Source organism: Pinus tabuliformis, chromosome 2_1, assembly GCF_031772625.1.
Source record: "Pinus tabuliformis cultivar Carrire ecotype Pingquan chromosome 2_1, CPIR1, whole genome shotgun sequence".
In the NCBI taxonomy this organism is placed as follows: domain Eukaryota; kingdom Viridiplantae; phylum Streptophyta; class Pinopsida; order Pinales; family Pinaceae; genus Pinus; species Pinus tabuliformis.
The window spans coordinates 365,467,656-365,482,635 of record NC_142299.1 but is presented as its reverse complement, the minus strand read 5'-3'; positions in this window follow the sequence as shown (position 1 = coordinate 365,482,635).

Genomic DNA, 14,980 nt, shown 5'->3' with positions numbered 1-14,980 from the left:
TAAGATCTTTCATCTTACCTGAGTTAATCAGTAGTTTCCCACATTCATTTAGCAGTTCATTCTGTCTTTTCCTTCCTCTTTTCCTCCCTGGGTTTTTTGGAGATAGTGTCTGTGGATTCTCCATCATTTTGACTCCACTCTGCTCTTGGCTTTCGTGGTTTCTTTTGACACCAGTTCCCTTCGATTGTGCCCTCCATAGATAGAGTTGTTGGACTCGATCATAATCTTCTTTTGGCAATGAGTCCACTCCTTTGTTCTTTCCTTGTTCTAGAAATTGCTCGAGATCTAGATTTTCCCTGTCTAGAATCTCCTACAATTCATGGTCCTCCGTACCTGCCTCACTTGGAGTCATCTCATGGTCCTTGTTGATCTCCATGCAAATTTGTATCTCCTCTGTCTGTTGGGATATCCTCCATTTCAGCTTCCATGTCCTGCTCCTTAAGGACGTTCTCCTTGTCTTCGACCATCTCCACGCTCTCCTCCACTTCCTCTAGGATCTTGAAACTGTTGTGTCTTGTTTGTTTGTCTTCACTTGTTTTCTTGTGTGATCGTTTACCCCCTTTCCCTTTGCCCCCAACCTTGGTAAAACCCTCATGATCGTTGTCCACAAAGGTTTTCCCATTGCTTTCCAAGTTGTTTGTAGGGAAGTCTCTGAATAGATGGCCATGTTCATGACATTTGCAACATTTGAATGGTATGTGCTCATAGTCCACCATTTGCACCCATTCTTCATCATATACCTCTAAGATTATGGCTTCCGGAAGGGCTCCAGATAGATCCATTTCCACACATATTGGGCAAAGGAAGTATATTTACCTTTGAGAGTTGCCTCTTAAATTTTCATAAAATGCCCCAGCTTGTTGCCTATGGTTTTCAAGGACTCTAGTTGCCAGTAGTCCAGAGGTAATGAGTATAGTCTGATCCAAACCAGTATGGATGTGAATGTTTCACGTTCCGAAACAAAATTCATCGTCCATGGCTACATGTAGAGTCCTGTCGCAGCGTAGAAGTAAGGTCCCCCTTCAAACACTCGATCTTTGTCCTCTAGGCTCGCAAACACCACCATGAAGAAGCCCTTAGAACCCAGATGTAAATGTATTTCTCCCTTTGGCTTCCAATGGCTCCTAATCCAAATGTATAAAGCCCTCTCTGTTGGCCATAACCCCATGAACTTGCAGATGATCGCATGTTCTTTCATATGGTCCCTATGCACTTGAATCGTAGGATCACTCAATACGACCCAAGGAATGATGCTCGATTTGGGTTTGCAAACTCCCATAGTTCTTGTGGAAGTTGTTTTTCCGCTGCCGCCTCCCTTCTCCTTTTCTTTACTTGTTTCTTGTTGATTCCCTTCCTGATCCTAGGATTCATTTCTTCCAACTGTCTCCTTGCCTCTTACTTCTGAAATCTTTCCTGACGGTTTCTTGAAATGCTTCCCTCCTGCTTCCTTGCCTCCTTCTGTGACTACCTGACTGTAGGAGGGAGTGGCACTCCCCCCTGCGCGTCCCGCCATGGAACCCTAATGTAAAACCCTAGTGTCAACTTCGATCCGCATTTAAGTTGCAGACCTCCCTTCCAACATTAAAAACACAATCGATATCACAAGAAGTCACTATTAAAATTGATAACCCTTGGGCTTTTTTTGATGGAATAACTTGAAGGCTCTCCCTTTGAAGGAGGGGTTGGAGGAATTCTAAATATAAACCCTAACCGTTTCCTTCTCCATCAATGCAAACATTGACCCAACTATAAAGAATTTTGCGGAACTCTTTTCTCTCAAACTTATTTTGCAATTGGAAAGAGAAAAGGGGATACTCAAACTAGACATATATGGGGATTCTCAAACAATTATAAAATGGAAATTGAAAACAACACAATTAAAAATTATTCTTTATTACCTCTATTATAAAAAGTATATTAGCTCAGATATACATTCACTCAAATATCTTTTGACCATATTTATAGGGACATGAACTTTGAAGTTGATGCAAGGTCTCTAAAAAACAGGATGAACAATGCCAAGAACATCTTCTCAACCCTTGGGAATAAATGAAAATTGCACTAATCTCATTTTTTTCCTTTTTGTTATGTTGTAACAACATATATTTTTTATGGAATTAAAGATGCTCCCTCTGAAGGAGGATAAGATACTAAGAGATGATTCCTTTCTGGATGAAACATAACAAGGTTTCTTTTTATATATGATGATAGACAAACATATAGGATATGGAACAAAACAAAAGAAACTCTTTTTTTTTTGGAGGAGATCAACCACTTTTAGGCTATAAGTTGAATGAATATTGAATGCATTTATTGTAATTTTGTTTATTGAACCGAGAGGCTCATTCTACATCGCAATATGAGGGATTGTGGATGTGTAAAGTCTATCCGTGTAGTAGAATGTCCCTTTAAAATAAAAATAAAGTATGCTCTAAATTGAAAAGTAATGTTGGCTATAATAAAACAATTAAATATGGTGTAAACTAACTAGAAGTAAAAAAAAATGTGTGAGTAAGATGTTTAAACCTTACACTGTCTCTATCAACTTCATATAAATCTATATATAGAAAAAAATTGTTAAAATAAAATATTTTAATGTAGTATATAAAAAAAATATTCAATGTGGGTTATCAATAAAATATTTTAATACTAATTAATATTGACATATACTTAAAGATATATTAATAATAATTAAAAAACCATTTTAATTCGGGTGATTAAATGTTTTGATGTACATGTCATGTAAAATATTTTAATGGAAATTATGTTTATATTATATATCATTTAAAAAAAGAAATCTATATATCATTAAAAAAGTTATGTATTTATTATTAAAAAAATAAAATTGTATGGTTAAAATGTTTATTTGGTCTTATATATATAGCATTCAAAAATACAGTTTAAATAATGAAAAATTACGCATTATATTTTGCACTCTAAAGAAGTTTGTACGTGAAGAAAGTTGATCCCTCTAAGCTCATGTTAGATCTGTACTTAAGATGAATCTATGTTGGTTACACATAAATAAAATTAAGATTTTTTTTTATTTTTATTTTTTTTTCCTTTAGGTGTGTGTATATATATATATATATATAATCACAATCATGTGTATGTTATAACTTATAATATATTTTACTTTTAATGGTTAATCAATTTATTAAAGAGTGATAAGAATTGAGCTTTTAGAAGTATAATTTTTTTCAAATGCAACAAAATAAAGAAAAATTTGCATTTCAAGGTATTTGATTTAGCATAATATTTATAGTTTTGGAAATTTCATGGAGAAACCCAAGAGATGCTTCTCCACATTTTGAATGGCATTCCTATGAAACTATGTAGACTAATGAGCCTCACCCAAGACACTTTGAATTAGGCACTTGCTGGAAATAAAATAGTCAAATGCTCAACAACATTGGTGATATAGTTAAACTAACAGCTTGGAAAGCTTTTATTATTATAGTTTTTCATGTTTACTTGTCGACCTCAAGTTTCTTCTCATTTTGAGTTTCCACTTCTTGAGATTTGTTGAGATGGATCTAGAGAGATGTCATTTCATTTCAATTTATATGGTTGTTTATATATCTGTGAATAACATATAGCATCCACAAAGGTGTACACACTTTAACCTTTTCTGAATTTTAACTCTTAACCTGTTAGGATGAAACACATGTTCTTAATAACCAGTCTAGATCCATCTTAACTGTGGATGGATCAAATGAAATGATATTTTAACATTCACCAAACTAAAAATAGTCTATGGGACTATTTGCAATTCAATCCTTTTCTTGTTCAAATTGATGATGAGCTGGCCCAACTTTCCAACAATCCCCTCAGTGAAAAGACAATGCCAAGAAATAGATGCTAGCATATTCCAAGAAATAGATTCTAGCATTTTCCCATAACTGTCTCATGTCTTTGAATGCATCACATTCTAAAATGAAATGTTTTTAGGATTCCACTACCCCAGACATGCAAAATGTGCACACTCATTCTTCCCAAGTTTCTTTAGGCTTTTTCCACCGTCTTGTTTCACACCAAAGTTATACGAGTTAGTTCTTAATTGAGCAATAAGAACCTTTACTCCCAGGAAATGCTAGCAATAAGAAAGTTGGTTCAAATCTCTTTTCACTCTAAAAGAAGTTTGCACCTCAAGAGAGAGAATTGATCCCTCACAAGGTGTGGTAGATCCGGAGTTAAGATGGATCTAGATTAGTTTAATTATTAGCCTATAAATAAGCGACATCAAAGAAAATTACCATGTAAAAAAACCATGAGTTAAAAACATCATTGGGAAAACATAAATTAGACCCCAAAAATATTAAATAAAATATCATAAAATCTCTATCATACAAAATTAAATAATTTTATATTTTTATTATTTTCTATTTTATTTTAACTAAACGAAAATGTTAAATATCACACCTTACTAACCATTAAAAAAACAAAAAAACCTATGAGTACAATTTTGTACCATTTTGAGCCAGTCAAATTATTTTCACACCTTTCTCATATGGTAAGAATTTATCATTCTCCATTGTTCAGGGTAAGCCATGGCTTAGGGTTGGTGAGAGTGTGTAAATATTAAATGGGTTAAATTTTAATTTTTTGAATTTAGATTTGGTCGGCCGGATAAGATCGGTCCTAACACACTTAGTACCGAGGACCAAATATTTTCACTTTAATTTAATGGGAGGGAGTAGGAAGGATTTTATTTGGTTAGATTTGGTAATAACTCGCCCGCATGGCTTACGAAGATTGAGATCGCCGTATGTTTTTGAAATTTAAGTCCAGATATTCTTGGGAGTTGTCGACCATGGTTCGAATCCCAGGGACGACGACCGAATTCCACACGCCTGCTTTCCGTCAAATCAAACGAGCGATCGTGCGATTGGGGAAGGATTCCAAGCAGTAATGAGTGACAGAAACAGGAGGGCCAATGGAATCCAAATTTACCCAGAAAATTTACCCAGCAAAGGAAGTAAATGGGCTCATTTTCTAGCTAGATTTTGGTAAAATTGTGTAAATTTTTTTGGAAATCTCAGTTACAGGGGTGAAGCTTCAAGATTTTGAGTGTGCAGTAGACTTCTTTATACGCTTGAGCACGTGATTCTCAGATTTCTTCTGTTTCTGACCAGTCGGCAGCCATTTTTCTGCACGGTGGGCTTAACGAGTGTACATGTTCAGGTAAACGGAGACACCGGCGGTTTCCTGCTTTTACCGTACTCAGTTGTCCAGAATAAATGAAGGGTGGGAAATCGGCAAGGGCAACGGCTCTCCCTCCTTAACGGTACCAGGTTAGAAGTTGACAGCTGTTTAATAAAAAATTTCATGGTGCTCAAAGTAAGTCTGCAAGTACACAAACTGATTTTTCTGGGGAAATCTTCCTTATATGGAAATTTTATTTTGAACAGTTGTTTATCCATTTTAAAGATGATAGAAGAAAATTTTATTTTGAACAGTTTTTTATCCATTCAAAGATGATAAAAGAAAAGGTGAATTAAAAAAAAATTTGAAATAATATGCCCAAGCCTTAAATAAGTTGATATATATATATATATATGTGAAAATGAAGTTTAGGTTTTATGGATTGGGTGAGGATTGGAATTAAAGGATTTAAGCCTTTTGGAGTTGGAATTTGAAAATTCCATTAATTATTCGTTTATTGGTTTTAATTGCATAATAAGTAGCGTTAAATCATGTTTCTATGTTGAATAATGATTTAGTTATTTTTAATAAACAATTTGATTATTACATTTTATTTTAAATGGTGTAAATTATAAGGATAATTTATTTTTGTTATGAGCATTTCAATTATATTGTTATTTGGTGAAGGATGAACTAAATTTCTCTTTATTCTAATAAAAAAAATATATTTATTTAGGTTAGTAATCTAAGAGAAAGAAAGAAAGAAAGAAATTATTTTAACGTCTTGGAGGCTAAAGATAGCCTACGGGACAGATTGTTTCTTCATCTGCTTGGTGTATTCGGTCTTTTTTCTGTAAAGCTAAGCTTCAAAATAAATGTTCCTAGCTTATCGAAAAACCCCTCGCTAAATAGATTATCCCAAGAGCTAGTTGCCAGTGTATCTGCATAACTTTCTTTGTTATCTTTGAAGGCCTCACATTGTAAAATGAAATGTATTTATGTTTCCACTTTTCTGGAATGTTTTTTGTTTGATATTTTAAGAAATCAATGAGAAATAATATTGGTGTGTAAAGATTTTGACATTTTGAAATTTATAAATATTATATTTTTATATGTTAAATTTATGAAATGTAGATTAATTAGTTTGTATGGAACAAGATATTTTTTAAGGATTTAAATATTTTCTTATATATAGTATTTTAGGCGACTATTCCAGTTTGAGGATTTATAAGTATAGAATATTGTTTTGATGATGAATCACGATGGATGGTTCGAAACGGGTTGGCAAAAGTTCTTCTATGTGATTTATACCAAAAGTTTTTTCTTAATTCAATATGGATCACAAAATCTTGAATTCAAAAATGTAATTTATTATTAAAATTGGTAAATTTTTGGCCTATATCATCCATTTAATCATATATATGTAAAAAAAAAAGGGCTAATTTTTAACTAAATTGGCTAATATTTTTTTCAAAAATTATTCTCATTAAAATTTTAAGTAGTCCTTGTGGTGCAACTCAATTGGCAATTGCCTTGATATGAAATATTATGTAAACTAGGAGATCCAAGGTTCAAATCCACTCACTTGAGTGAAAATTCCACTCCATGGAAACATGCCTCCAAAGACTTGAACCCTAGCGCGAGATTTGTATTAAAAAGAAAACCTGATTATAAGGGAGCACCAAACTTTCAGGCAAGTACCCTATGAAACAAAAATGTCAGTCTCTTTCCAACTAATTTTTTATAGAAACCCTCCAATATCCAGAAGCCATAGTTTAACTAGCCTGCCTTTTTGCCTTGAAAATCATGGAAATTCCGACAAGATTTTGATAAAATCCTACCGGATTTTTGTAAATCCAGGTTACAACTATCAAACTTCATGATTTATTTTTGTGAATCCATGTTACATCTCTCAAACTTCATGATTTCGGGTGCCCCAGAGTTTTTTGATGGAGCTGAATCCATTTCCACCATCAAAAATATGATTCAAACACTGCTTCTGCAAGATTTCATGAATTTTTTTTATCGGAATCTGACCACTTTGATCCTTCAGGCAATTCCTCAGCCACCATAGATGACGCCTATCCAAACACGTTTACATTCCATTTTTCACTATTTTTTATTTAATTTAGTTTGAATTGTTTTCTTTGGCTAAAAACTTTTCCCTTTCTTCCCAAGCAAAGAAAACAAATAAATAAATAAATATCATCTTTAAAAATAAAAATAAATTAAATAAATTGTATTTAAATTTAAATATCATATATTATCTAACAATAATTAAATCTAAAAAATTAGCATATTCCAATAACACACATTTTTCCCTTCACATGAATTAAAAAATAGATTCTTTTAGTTAAAAAAAATAAGTAGAAATGTTTTTATACATTTTCTCTTTTTCTAAGTCATAAGTTTTTAGTACTTTTGATTTGTAAGTTGTTGGATATACTCTTGAGTTATAATAGCAGTCACTTAAAGGTTAGAAACATATATCATATGTTTTTTCTCAAAATATTACATGTTCAAATCCATAGGGTGTATAGTATGTATATGTTTCTAGACTTTAGTAATCAAATTGCTTGTCCAGGTGGGTCCCTTGTCCCACAAATAAGAGGTCTCTTACACCAATTTGGTGTCTGACTTGGAAGTGACCTTAAAAGTACATAGCTTGATTAGACCTAATGATTAAGAACATGTGTTTTCTCCTAAATGATCATAAATTTAAATCTAGAAAAAATATAACTTATACCCACAAACAAAGAATTATCATTATCTGACTTGGTTGTAACCCTAACATTAAATTAGTATAATCATTATAATTAATTTAATCTCATATCTATGTTGCCTACAACCTTTCTATGATTAAAAAAAAATCTCATTAAAAAAAAATAAACAAAAAAATCTTATTTTTAAAAATAAAAATAAATTAAATAAATTGCATTTAAATTTAAATATTATAAATTATATAACAATTATTAAATTTTAAAAAGTAATATATTTTGATAACCTATTTTTCTTATTGTTGTTGGATATTTCTAAAATAAAACCTTGTGTGATCTGTCTACCATTTTGGATAGTAACTCCATCCATCATCAAGAACCAAAAAACTTTGTGAAGAAAATAAATATCATATAATTAAGAAAAAAATTCTTATCACATGAATAAAAAAATCTTATAAAATAATTAGATATTTAACGTTAGATTTGAAACTAAATTATTATTACATTTATTAAATTATATATATATATATATATATATATATATATCTTTTTTTTTCAATTAATTTTTATGAAATTAAATTATTATTATATTAAATATTTAACTTTAAATTTATTTAAAATGTGAAGAGGATAAATATAATATGGATGTGAGGTTTGGGGTTGCAGCATCTCTAGAGAATCCTGGAGAAAGATTGAGCAAATCCAGAAGCGTTTTAAAACGTATAACCTCAAAATTAAAAGCAATACACCCTATCCTATTCTCCTTATAGAAGTGGGTCTTTCCCTATCGAGAGCCTAGCTATGACTAGGCTTTTGTTGTACAAACACAAACTCAATAACATAGGAGACGATAGACTTCCTAAGCTAGCTTTAAATTCCAGCCAAAAGCACCTAAGGCTCAAACGAGGTTGGTATAAAGACACCAAGGCCTGGTTAAACCATTGGAGATCGACGAGAATGTTGCATTGAAAAACATTAATAACATTAAAAATATTGTTACTTCTAGATTCAAAGAAAAAATGTGGTGTGAGAAAGTTTTAGAAACTAAAAGAAAATTAAGATATTATAAGGAGGTCATCAACCCCACCCTAGAAGATTAAAAGTATCTCTCTGTTTTAACTAGATCAGAGAAGAAAATTAATATAGCCAAGATTAAAACGAACTCTCATGAGCTCCATAGTGAAACAGGTCGTTGCGCAGTTCCTAAAACACCATGGATGGGAAGGATCTGCCATCATTGTGAGATATGAACATCGAGGATGAAAATCACTTTCTCTTGGAGTGCCCCACGTACAATCACATTAGATCTCGGTTTCATAATCTTTGTTGCAATACTGATCTTCCTAGCCTTTTAGGATGTCAAAATTATAGTGGGCTAGGAAGGCTTCTCTCCAAGCTTTTTGAGCATAGGAATAAAATCTTAAATCAAACTAAATAATTTGTATCTTTAGGTCCAATAGACCAAAGTTTGGTCTCAGTGGACGTTAACCACCACCACCATCATCATCAAGAAGAAAGAAAGGTTCCTAGTCACGTGAATAAAAAAATATCATAAATTAATTGGGCATTTAACTTTAAGTTTGAAATTAAATTATTATTATATTTATTATATTTTAAATTTAATTGTTATTATATATATAATAATATATAATATTTTTTATGAAATTAATTATCATTATATGTATTATCTTTAAATTTTATTATTACTTTGATGGGTAGATAAATTGAGGTCATCGAGAGTTGTGCCTGGCCTCCTCCATGACCAACTATATGTGAGAAGGCGGGTAGTTGCATGGCAATACATGCATTAGGTTGCTCGTGCAAAAACAACCATCGGTGGAGGGAGGCATTTATACATTCGTAGTCGGGTTAAGTGTTTCATAAGGTGGATTATGTATCTCAAAATGGTATTATTGTGGCTACAGTTAGGGGATAGCGAGTCAGACTGGCGTCATAGGCCTACCCTCCAGTTTGCTAGTAGTCATTGGAGGCTTGAATTGGCCACGTATTATAATTTCGTGGCCCATTGGTGACCGGGGTGGCGAGAGCTTGTAGAAGTAAGCTAAACACAACTCTAACTCTTGCTCTCCCCAACGCTTCATATGGCAACCTCCAAAACAACTTGGTAACTCGACATTGACCTGCTTTTGGTTTTCATCTGGAAATTTGCATAGATTGTGGTACGTCTTGACGTCCGCCCCTAGGGTGTCATTGGAATTAGAAGGAGTGCGGAAGGGGAAATGGTAGGGTTGTTTTCCCAATTGATTTTTATCCCCTCAGTGCTTTGTTTTCCTGTCTCTAAGATCTACTGGTGCAATGTTGTTATGCATTTGGTTGGCATTTTTCCATGGGCTTCAAAATTTCCTCCTAAGGTGGTACGCTTCCAAGAAGCCGAACCAAGAGTTGGTGGTTCAAATTGTGGGAGTGAGGAGGTTGGCATTGGTGAGCAGTGTATACTATGGTTTGAATTTAGCCCATTCATGGTTAAATTTGGTCTAGGTGTTGGACCCTTTGGAAGAATTTGAGTGGTTCTAGGGCATACAAGCTCGAGTTGCAACGTTTCTGACAGTTTAGGGGAGGTCTACAGTTGTGGGATGAATAAGCATTATGTTGAGGTTGGGGGTGACTTGGGGCGCAGTGTGGGTGGTATTGCAGGGAAGCCTTCCTCTAAATTCTCCCTCCATGGCTTCATGAAGAAGCTCCTCTCTGGGAACTAGTGCCAAGGATAAAGCCCTAGTGAATATACCTCGGTGCCATCACCAGATGAAGGAGCATGTTGGCCTGAGCATGAAAGGAAGGGGCATACTCTAGGTACTTGCAAAAGACACTAACCATCCCAGAGGAAGAGTGATTATGCCCCCCGTGCAGTGCCTGCACAACCACGACAATTAGTTAAATTACAGCGTGAGAACTATGAGAAAAAATGTTTGGAGGAGCATGAAGCAGTGATGGCGGCCCTAACCCAAATCCCATACTTCCAGTGTCATTTGAGGGAGCGAGTTATGGTGGTGAGGTGCGAACACATGCACATCTTGGAGAAATTGGAAGAACTGGAGCCTTGGTTGGCTCACTTGGAGCAACGTGTCAGTTGCCCTTTCTTCCCTCCCCCTCCACCAGGGATGGGGCCAAATAATTCATCTTCAGTCACCTCTGATGATTAAGTTGTGGTGGTGTGGCGTGGACACATGCACATCTTGGAGAAATTGGAACAGATGGAAGCCTGCCTGGCTCACTTAGAGCAACATGTCAGCTGCCCTTTCCGCCCTCCCCCTTTACCAGAGATGGGGCCAGATAATCCAGCTTCTGCTACCTTCGATGACTGAGTATGTCCTCTGTCAGTTTTTTGGCATTTTTGGCCTCTTCAGTTATGGGTGGCTAATTTGTGTCTTTTTGGAATATTTGTCATGGTCTAGTAGTACTGGTCAACAAACCTAGTCGGGGTGAGAGAAATAGAATCCTCTAGAATAACCATGTAAATATTTACATTTGCAGTTAACAAAAATTTTTGATTTACAATATTTTAAAAAAATTTTATTATTATTTTATAAGCGTAGTTTAACTTATAGAGGAAATGACTTTTTTCACGACATTTTTTCTGGTTAATTTTAACCAAAACTCAATAGAAATTTTTAAAAACTTGAGTTTAAGTTGTTTAATCTGTAGAATTCGATTGTACCAAGGGTTTTCCATGATGTTGAATCCATTTATGGATTATAAATTTTATTTTAAGCAACAAAAAATCACATTCTTGCTTGAAATTGTATCATTGGATTCCAATGAAAAAGGCTATTTCATCTATAAGTCAGGCTATGCCTTATTTTATACAATCATTCTTATAAAATTAAATTATTATTTATTCATTTAACTTTAAAATTTAAGTTTAGTTTGAATATGAGGAGGATAAATATCATATAATTAAGAAAAAAATTCCCCATAACATGAATAAAAAACCCTCATAAATTAATTTGGTATTTAAACTCTCATAATTTAATTTGATATTTAACATTAAGGTTGAGATAAGTTATTAATATATTTATTAAATTTAAATTATTATTTTGTATATTTCATCTACCACAATTTTACTACAATCCTTTTCCACTACCATTAACAAATTTTCTACGAAGGAGTCATATAAGAAGAATAATAGAACTTCCAACTCTTGGCATGATAATGATTGTAAAATTACAAGAAAAGTGATTAGAGAAGCTCCCAACGAAAGTGCAAAGCTTGAAAAAATAAGTGTGTACAAAGCTCTTATCAAAAGGAAGAAAAGATCATATATTAATAAGAGGCAAGAATGTCTTCTCCGCCTTTCTAAAGCTGAGCCTAGAAAGTTTTGGAGGAATATACTTGTTTGTAAAATTAAAGAAAATAATTCAATCCCCTTAAAGAATTGAGATATTTGTCTTAAAAAACTTTATGACTCTCCAGAAACCAGGGGAAGCATTTTAAACACTACTATAGAGGAGGATATATTCTCTTTGGAAGACGTGGAGTTTGGGATTAAGAAACTCACTAATAAGAAAGCCAAGGACATTGAAGGCTACCAAGCTGAAATTTTCAAAATGGGAAGGTCCATCCTCATCCCTCATATTCACAATCTTCTCAATTTGGTAGTAAAACACAACTTCCCTAAGCCTTGGACACAAATCTTGATTGTGCCTATCTTTAAAAGTGGGGATAAAAACATTCTCTCTAATTTTAGGACCATTATGATTAGCCACATTTTAGGCAAGCTTTATGGGCTCATTTTGGAAAAGAAGATTAGTGTATGGCTAGAAAGCCATGGTAAAAGAGCTAAAGGGCAAGCTGGTTTTAGGAACCATCACTCAACTATTGACCATCTTATCACTCTTAGGATCATTGTCGAGGTCCGAGTGTTGCAATAGTAAACTTGATCTCTTTTATTGTTTTGTTGACTTTAGAAAAAACTTTTGACATTATTCTTCGGGATAAGTTATGGCCAAAGCTTGAAGAGATAATGGTTCCTCTTGAGTTGAGGGTTGTTGTGATTCGACTATACAAGAACGTTGTCACCAAGTTTAAGATCACTGAGGGTTGGTCTAAAGAAATTAAATATCGACGTTAAGCAAGGGTGTCCCCTATCCCCTATCCTTTTTGGCATCTATATTGATAAGCTAGAAGCATATCTCGAAGCTATGGGATGTGTTGACCCCAAGCTCACTGGTATGGTCATTACTCTTCTCCTTTATGTTGACGATATTGTTCTTCTAGCTAGAAGCCATGAGGATCTCGACAAACAATTTAAAATCCTCCATGATTACAGTTTCAAGATGGGTATGACTGTTAATACCTACAAGACTAAAGTCATGATAATTAGATTCAAAAATATCAACAATGACAATTTCATCTATGATTACAATTACTTGGAGAAGGTTTCTTCATACAAAAATTTAGGTATTGACATTCATCATCATCTCAATTATAGCATTGAAAAAAGGATTATTGGCGGTTAGAAAGCTTGTTATGAGCTTGGAAACAATTGCAAGACGATTAATCTCTAGGTTTGGAGTAAAAAAAAAGTTCCTCTTTGAGACTCTTGTCACCCTTGTTATTTTATATGGATGCGAGGTTTGAGGTTGTTGTGTATCTAGAGAATTCTGGAGGAAGATCAAGCCTATCCAAAAGAAAGTTTTAAACTACAACCTCAAGATTAAAGGTAATACTCTCTATCCTATCCCCTTGACTGAAGCTAGCCTTTCCACCATTGAAAGCATAGCTATGTTTCACTATCTTATATATAAGAAGAAGCTTTGGAACATGGGAACCAAGAGGTTCCCCAAAATTGCTTCTAACTCTAGCTAAAACCCCCACTACCAACTCAAGTAGGGTTGGCACAATGATGCTCAATCTTGGCTTGAATATTAGGGGCTAAAGGAGGAGATAATCTTGGAGAATAAAGATAATATTAAAAATACTATTACTTTTAGATTTAAGGACAAATTGTGGGATGATAAGGAGCTAGAAGGGAAAATGAAGCTAAGGTATTATAAGGAAGTGATCAACCCCACTCTCGCTAACTAGAATTATCTCTCTATCTTAACCAATGCTAAGAAGAAAATGAACATTGCAAAGATAATAACTAACTCCCATGAACTTCGAAGTGAGACTGGGCATTGGCCCATTCCCAAAACACCTTGGGAAGAAAGAATTTGTCAATTGTGTGATACTAAGAGGATTGAAGATGAAAATCACTTTCTCTTGGATTGTTCATCTCTTACTCACATCTATTCTCATTTTCAAAACATTTGCCACACTACCAAGCTTCGTGACTTGTTCAGTCGAGAAAACTATAATGATCGAGGAACACTTCTTTCCCTTCTATTTGATCATAGAAATAAAATATTAAAAAGTCCCAATTAATCTCTTTTTTAAGGTCCTATAGACCTCATTAGTGTCAGTGAACATTAATCATCATCATCAATATATAATTATTTTTATGAATTTAAATTATTATTATATTTTAAATTTTAAATTTAATTATTATTATATATAATATCTTTATTTTTATTTTATTTTTTATTTTTTTATTTGATTAAGAGCTTGTCTTTGAATATAAAGAAACATGTTCACAATCAAAGAGAAAATATCTAGTAAAAGTGAAAGCCAACCTACAATCTAAGTGATAAGTTTAACAAATAAGTAATTGATAATAAGTCTGTTAATATGCAGTTTCTTATAATCTAACCATTTAATGTCTACATATATTTTTGGGTTGAAATTTAATAATACAATTATTTATTAAATTGGTCTTAGTGGATGTTAATCACCACCATCATCATCATCATTATTTAAATAATATTTTTAAATATATAAATGAATTTTAACATTTCTAAAACTACAGATGGGAGGCTTCTCCATCATCATCATCATCATCATTATTTAAATAATATTTTTAAATATATAAATAAATTTTAACATTTTTAAAACTAGAGATTGGAGGCTTCTCTAGTTTTTCGAACCCCCACTGATGTTCATCATGAGGAGACAGAGGGAGATCACAGATCCAATACATATAGTAGAAATGCAACGTTAAAATCCTAACATTCACTAAAATAAATATTATAATAATAAAATTGGAACATTATAGTGAGTTT